The following is an 8,534-nucleotide window of genomic DNA, read 5'->3' as shown; positions in this document are numbered from 1 at the left end:
AGTCGTAACATCCATCCTTGTGTCTAATAATTTGAGGAAATAAAGTTTTTTAAGCATTTTGCCGCCTTTATCGCTTTTTCCTATTATCTGGTATTTATCCTCTTTCTTGAAAGCACTTAACTCTCGAGAACTTGCTGTTGCTGCTGGAAATATCACATTATTTGTAACTTTAAGTATGCTTGCAAGAACTTGGTGCCATATAAATTTTTTACCTGGCCACTATTTGACCATAAGGAAAAAAAGTATTGGTTCGCTTATTGGAAGGCTAGTCAGAGTGAAATGATAATTTCCTGTTCAAAAATGAACCTGCAATTGATTCCATTTTGGATATACTTCAACCCCGTCATATTGTGGCACTATACGGCTTGTTTAGGCTTTATTATTTTGCCATTATTCTCAGAAACCTCTTGACAGTGAGTGCCCTCCACCGTCTCGCAGTTTTTCTCAACGACATGGCTCTTAATTCCTCACATACCACACACATGGTGAAATGTCTATTTTCTTTTTTTCTTCTAACATTTACTGCAGTTTTTTTTCAATCGCAGTTTGTGTCGTTTCAAGAAACTGGGTGTATAAGAGTCGTCATGCGAAAGAAAATCCTTTAAGAAGGCTAGCCTGTCTTAATGTTAACATGAAGTAAAATGACGTTGTGGTCTCGAATCAAGTGTTATTAGTCTGGTGAACACGAAAGCTGTATATTGTGAATGTCAATGGTAATTCTCTGTTCTGGTTTCTCCAATTCTTTTCGTAACTACTATCTATAGATGAAAGGTTCATTCTTACATTCGTCTTTTATATCACTGCTCAATTGGCATAGTGGCATTATTACGAGTATATTGGAATTGACACTGGGAGTGTGTCAATTCCGTGTCGCGTTTCTACAAATATAATTTTAATGTTAGGTACTTCTTCAAATTTTTAGCCAGACATAAAGAGATATTCATGTATTTATTAGAACCAAACAGACACAAAAGTTCGGTATTAGTAGGAGCTAAAAAAAAAAAAAAAAATCTCGAGAAAGCCATAACTCGTCAAGAATGTTTCTTGTTTATATTTGCATATTGACAGCTGACACTTTCTGAAACTTTATGTCGCTAGTTGTGTCAAGTTGTTCTTTTTTTTTCTTCTTTGTTTTGGTCACTGGTAAAAGTGGTAACTCTGCACAAAGAATTTTAAAGGAAATCAATGACGTAGTTATCCGATTGGAGGCGTCTTGCAAGAAGTTGAAGGGAGAAAAAATTGAGATAAAAAACTTACTCTCAATGTTTAAATATTGCGTATGTTAATAACAGATTGTCATTTATCTTCTAATTTATATATATTCATGAAAACAGGTTCAGGCATTATCATTCATGCCATGGTAAAAAAAATCATTGTGCTTATTTCACAATAAATGTCCATCTAAGAAACTGAATGAGAAACAAAAGCACGACCAATAATTTCGAGTCGTGATAGGTTGAATGTATTTTATCTATTTATCTATTATAATGATTTTTTGTGTGTTAATTAGGGACCATTTGGATCACCGAGTTAATCATTTTCGCCATCAGATATATTTTGTATTAGGAAAGAACTTTTCTAAAAATACATTATACTATAGTCTTTATAAACGAAACCGTCGTCAGAAACATAACTTCTCGTTTACAGGAAAACACATGGAACGCATCAACGAAAGAAATCCAGAGCTGTCCACTTCACGCCAAACTTTGACTAACGATGTTTGTATGAAAATGTTGGGACGTATATGATAAAGCAAACGTTTACGCCAGTACTTGTATACAAGTATATGTAATTATATACATACATATATATATATATATATATATATATATATATATATATATATATATGTATGGTATATTATATGAATTTAAAAACCTTATCATTGGAATATCCCGCCACTTAAAAAATAATTTTTGTATGCTTACCCAACTTAGTCTGGCAAATGCTAGGTGGGGAAATCATATGAATACCTTCGGGAAAATAAATTAAAATTTACCTGCTTTTAGTTAATCAAAACCTCAACATGTTTACTATAACTACCAATATATTTTAGCGTTACATAAGAACATATGTTTTCCTTTCAAATCTTAAATTTCAAAGTTTTTTCTTTTCCTTTTCAGATGACGGTGAAGACAACGGAGGACAAATAACTGATTTCGAGATATTAGTCATTTGGAGCTTTGCTGATTATAAGTTCCGAGTTTTGTATGACTGGTGTAACTCATTATTTTTGTAAGTACAATGCTTCATGAATGTCGTCTTGGAAGTGAAGTTTAGAAAATTATGACTCATAGTGTAACTGCAATCATAAAAAGTGTAGTAATTAATCTTACGAAGACATTAATAGTTTCTCTAAACTCTTGAAAAGGAAAATCTGACACTGTCGAATTTTACTTCTCAGAAAAATACGTCGATTTAAGACGTATCCATCAACACGTCCGTCTGTCAGAGGATCTTTGAAGGCAGTTTTCCTCGTCGCAGCTCATCTCTCGAGGACTCTGCTGCTGAGGTAGGATTAGAAATAACCTTTAATTCATCGGTACCAGGATAAGTCTCATGGGCATAGTTAAGAATCATAGTTTAACCAGAGATGCATATATGCATTTGATTGTTATTTACTAGGTAAACATCGTTTTGCTGACATCCTCCGATTAAAATTCCAGTTCATTTTATTAGATTACACCAGCACCAGAGCTGAAATTTATACGGTGTTTGTATTCATAAATAGTATTTTAGCAATAACAAAATACGCTGTTTAATGTAGTGGTAATTATACTGATAACTGATGAATACGGCTGTTTGTATGCATTGATGTAGTATATACACCACTCAGCAATACATGCATTACAGACTACAGATGTTCTGGAATTATGGAAAACACACAATAATTTGTTGTGTATTCATAGCCATCAAATTTAGTTTCTCTCCCACACCCGTAGACAGTTTTGCTTTCTTTCGAGTGTCAGGTGTTTTATATATATATATTATTATTATATGTATATATATTATTATTTAATATAATAATATATATATATATATAATATATATTATATATATATATATAAAATGTGTGTGTCCGGTAGATGCATAAATTATGGGGCAGTAATACTAGCTTTAAAAGAATCGCTCCACAAACATTAGGTAATAATTTGATCAATACTTGAAGTGTGTTATGCCTTTGTATATATAAGTTTACGCATGTGAATGGTAGTATGTGTCGATGTACGTAGTGTGTATGGGAGAGTGAGAGAAGGATAGAGTACTATATTAGCATACCGATACTCATCCTAAAACTACAAAAACTTTAGGCCCCCCCCAAAAAAAAAAAAAAAAAGATAAGCAAATTACAAGAAAATTGACAGCGGAGCCCATTTCTTCATATTTTAGATGAAGACGGATAAAGCTTGCCAGATGGATTAACAGCGTAATTCACGATTCCATCAGTGTTTACTGAATTTTCATATTGCATTCTTCTGCTTGTTGCCGTGCCATTGTTTCTCCTTGGTAAGACATCACTCGGGTAATTTTCTGTGTTCTTGGAAGTGAGGACCGGGGATATTCTGTTTTTGTTCCATCCCCTTTACAGATTTCACCCAACTTACTTCATTTTTTGTACTGTGAATAAAGTAAACAAGTACAATAGTGCCCAAATGGTTAAAGTTCAAAAGGTGAATTCAGTGGTTAGGGTAACATCTACTACCCCCTTTTCCACCTCAAAAATTAAATAGAAGTAGTGGTGAACTCAAGTGACCTTTTCAAAAGAAGTCGGGTAAATTCTAGAAAAAATTCTCGGAAAAACGAATGGCTACCCTGGTCGGCCATCCTTTTTTTAGAAAGCCATAGATAGAAAGGATTGAAAAGGGCAACGTCCATTTCTTTAATTGACAGTTATCATATAGATACCACCGAGAGAGAGAGAGAGAGAGAGAGAGAGAGAGAGAGAGAGAGAGAGAGAGAGATTTGTAAGTTTTTAAAAAATTTGCTTACCGTATCTGTAACATATAGTTGTTACTTTTCTTTGAGATGATTCGTTAGTTTCAACTGAAAACATTTTTTTTTTATTCTAAAGTTAGGTGGGATATGAGTGCTATTTATCCTTGGAATTCTTATTTATGTGATGTGAATTTTTTCCGTGACCATGGAAGTATTGCAGACTCTAATTTGCATGCATATAATAGTGTAACATTTATATATTTTTTTTTTTATTTTTTGTTTTTTACTTATTTGTTTGTTTATTATTTATTACTTGAATTATTTGTTATTTATTTATTTATTTATTTATTTATTTATTTATTTATTTATTCATATATTTACAATTAAAATTTGAAATATTTGTTTTCGTTGTCATTCCCATAGTGAATGATAATTTACAGAAATTTAGATTATAAATACACATCCCTTATAAAAAGGTTGTTTCGCACTGGATTTCTATGAATCCCTTATATTTTTTCAAGGATTTCTCGGTTCAATACTCTGTGGAACCCTGAATATAGATGTTTTATAAAATGGGGAGTTGAATGTAAGACAGAAGGTGTGACTAACTAACCATAATTAAATATTAACTTACCTTTGAAATTTAAATTACAAATAAGAATTGTAAAATATATTACTAAGAAAACAGAGGCGTCGTCGTCTCTCTCTCTCTCTCTCTCTCTCCACGCACACACTTACATATAAGTATGAGCCAACAAGATCAAGTTGTATCAGTCTCTCCTCATTTGGTCTTGAGGAGCAGAAAATGGTTACCCCGAGTTGCTTAAATTCTGAGCACCGAACGATAGTCGAAAATGGTGCGACACAATAGCCACTGCTAATTGCTGTGAGCGTGTATGAAGATATTGCCAGGAAACAGTAGCGCGAGATTTTGAAAGTAAAAGTAAAGCTGCATGTGACTCTTTGTGATATACAATACAATCTTGGAAACAGTTCGGTAGAACCGTTACATGCAATGCCTGGTGCTTTCTGGGTATATGGTGCACATGACAGGTTGCTTGGAGTTATTTAGATTCTTTTTTCTTTTTGCAAAAGAAATGTAGCGTTTAGTCATATACTGGTAGCATGCTGGTCTTGTAATCTCGGGGCCAGTGTTCGCTTCCCCGTCAGGGAGGGAATAGTGAGACTGTCTGTACTCGGTTTTTTTCCATCTGTCCACCCGCCTTTGGTGTTTGCGTATGGTAACACTGCGTCCCGGGCTTTAGATAGTTACATTTAGTTCACTTTCAACAATAATAACAATATCTTATTTAGAATATTAACGGTGTAATTCGCACACAGCACATAATTGAAACACTTTTCAGTTGCAAATGTACACCCAGATATCTTTTTATTTACCTAAAACTTACACATAGCGGTATCTAAAGCCCAGGATGCAGTGTCACCATACGCAAACACCACAGGCGGGTGGACAGATGGAAAAAACAGAGTAAAGTAGTGGTTACTGCCATGGGGTTTTCCGACTTACGTCCGCTCGAGAGGCAATCTATATATATATATATATATATATATATATATATATATATATATATATATATATATGTATATTACTATATATATACTATATATATGTAATATATATATATATATATACTATATATATATATATATACTATATATATATATATATATATATATATATATATAATATACTATATTATATATTATATACTATATATATATATAAAATATATATATATTATTAATATAATATAATTATATATATATTATATAATATATATATATATATATATATATATATATATATATATATATATATATATATATATATATATATATATAATATATTATATATATTATATATATATATATATATATATATATATATATATATATATATATATATTATATATATATATATATATATATATATATATATATATATATATATATATATATAATATATATATATATTATACTATATCTAGTATATATATATATATAGTGTTTATTTATATATACTACCTCTCCCCTAAAAGACGGCGGATACGGGGACAAAATAAAAAGAGTTGCTATTACAGTTTTTCTGTGTTTAGGCTGGACCCTCCGGGAGAAAACGCCTGCCACAACATGGACAGCTTCATATAGTACTTAACAGAATCTTCAACAAGTCTAATGATACTTTCCTGCCATATACTTATTGCGTCATGCAATCTTACATTGCAGGCGGTATGCCACTTGCTTTAAGTCGACATTCTACTTCACAGCCTTACTGAATTATTTCTTGAATGGTGATTTTGAGGTCTTTTTGTTTTAGTTTTATCTCATAACTCGAATTGATATATATGCATGGATAGCATGCCCCAATATTCTCCCTATGACTACTCATATCATAGTAAACTTATCCTCTTTTTCCACCTTAGTAAACTGATCCTCTTTTTCCACCTGGTTTCTGATGGTTCTCGATTGTTTAGGATTTTTTACCAAAAAGGACCCACATGGCTGCTTGAATTCACGCGATAGATGTCCCCTATAAAAGTAAAATAATTAGAATCTGTTTAATGAAACTTGTCGTTCGACCGTTTATTTTTTTATGTCTTCGCCGTGCAATATTTCAATTTCAAATGTTCCCTATAGCATCCCCCTATGAATTATTCCTATATAAGCCTTTTGCTTTTGTCTACCTTTTATTCCAGTCCAGGTGTCCTCCTGACCCAAGATTTTACATCTTTTTACCACATATCACACAACTTCCTCTACGACTGACTGATGTATATTCCTACATTTAGCCGAGTTCACTGATCGTATGGGTCTCCTCAAGTATAATTTATAAATACACAAATCTATTTCAGCTCTTCCTTGTATTAAATGAATATAACCTGTCAATTTTTGTGTGGTGCTATTAATATCAGCTTTACTGTGGCAACAAGTTAATGATCAAAGTTGGTGATCACTGTTAATGTACATGTCCTCTCTTTTAATGTCTATCTGTAATTATGAACGTCCTTGTACCAGGAAGGAATATCTCCGATTACAATTTCTTTCGGCAAAAATACTAATAAGATGCTCCCATTTTCGTTCGTAGGTTATCTGAGGCCTTCTTTGGCCATTGCACCCTCCATTCCTTATTCTGTAGTTGTATGTAAAATACATATATAATTTCTTCAGAGACCTCATTTGCTGGTACATAAGATGCTATAATACTCGTATTTCACTGCTTTGATATAATTCTGGCATGCTGTAAACTACTACTCCCTGCTCTTAGTCAGTTTTTACCTATTTCTGTATTCGGTATTAAAATCATGGTTACTTCTCTGCTCATTCCATCTGTTCTTACTGAATAAATGTATACATTACCACCTTCTAATCTCTCGTTTTCCATTCCTTTTCTCGGCGTTTTACAGAGGCCTGAGATATCCTTTGTATATCACTTGCACTCATTCGATTTGGCTCTCATGCTTAAAATTGCTATTCGTGTCTATAATATTCTTACTAACCAAATATTTAGGTCTAGAGGTCAATTCGAATTTTTGTTTATCCAATAAAAGGTGACAATCTTTGGAGGATTCGTCGGCTTTATTTATTAAGATATATAGCTGCCTTTGGCCAGTGGCCCCTGTTGGTTTTTATCTAAGGTCATCTCGCCAGGTATTCAGAAGCCGAGATGATAACGCATTAAAGCCTGAACGCTATCCGTAATCTTGCCACCAATATTTTATTAGTGCTATTATTAAGCAAACCATAATTCGATATTGTGGATCTAGCCTTCAGCTGAAAAGGTATCAATCTACAAAGTATCTGGTGCTCTGATCCTGAGCTTATGGCCTAAATCCAGGTACTTCATGGACCTGTTGATAATGTAAAAGTAATAATACAACTCCCTGAAAGTGCCAGCAATTCGAAGTATGCCCTCTAGATAAAATTCAAAAGAGATAGAGTGACGTAAACAGACAAATAGATGCTTGCAGAATGAGAAACGTGCAATTACGTTAGAATACCCGAAAAAATTCAGTGTTATAAATTTTCATGCCTAGGTGGATTTATTTTGCTGGATATATAAAGCTGAGAGGAAAGTGTCGGCATCATGTGATGGCGTGGTGAATGTCATGCTATATATCATCGTTTCGGTGGTTTTAATCTAATTTATTTTATCGTACTAATTGATTCATGGAAAGTTTATAAACTGAGATTTTATGAAGTCGTTTAGGAGGTTTCAGAGCTGTTTGCCCCCAGTGAATCTCCTCTTACATTACTCCAATCGTAGTACCTTAATCTCTCTCTCTCTCTCTCTCTCTCTCTCTCTCTCTCTCTCTCTCTCTCATTTCTAATCATTTCTGAAATCAGTTCCATCATGAGCCGCCTCATATAATCTGGTAGCATGAAACTGGCATGGCGTAATCTTATCAGCTAGTATCCCTTATAACGCTAATGAAGTGAAACGCTACCCGTTTGAGGTTTACCGTGCTATAATGAGTTAGCATCAGCATTTGAAAGCAAAAAATCAACCGATTACATGGAACAACGTTTCTAACAATCTTTATTTTGCACAAAGGCGAATGTTGGGCCCTTGTTGATTG

At 33.0% G+C, this 8,534-nt stretch overlaps 1 protein-coding gene across 1 annotated transcript in view; it reads left to right on the top strand.

Annotated features, from left to right (window-relative positions):
• Positions 1 to 2,122: 2,122 nt before the first annotated feature.
• Positions 2,123 to 8,534, top strand: part of LOC135215283 (putative neural-cadherin 2) — a 653,807-nt gene continuing 647,395 nt past the window's right edge. The window contains exons 1-2 of the mRNA XM_064249829.1: positions 2,123 to 2,235; positions 2,405 to 2,512. The gene's annotated coding sequence lies outside the window, so the exon portion shown is untranslated. The remainder of the gene's footprint in view (positions 2,236 to 2,404; positions 2,513 to 8,534) is intronic.

The sequence above is a fragment of the Macrobrachium nipponense genome, chromosome 5 (assembly GCF_015104395.2).
Source record: "Macrobrachium nipponense isolate FS-2020 chromosome 5, ASM1510439v2, whole genome shotgun sequence".
Lineage (NCBI taxonomy): Eukaryota > Metazoa > Arthropoda > Malacostraca > Decapoda > Palaemonidae > Macrobrachium > Macrobrachium nipponense.
This window is presented reverse-complemented; position numbering and strand designations above follow the sequence as displayed.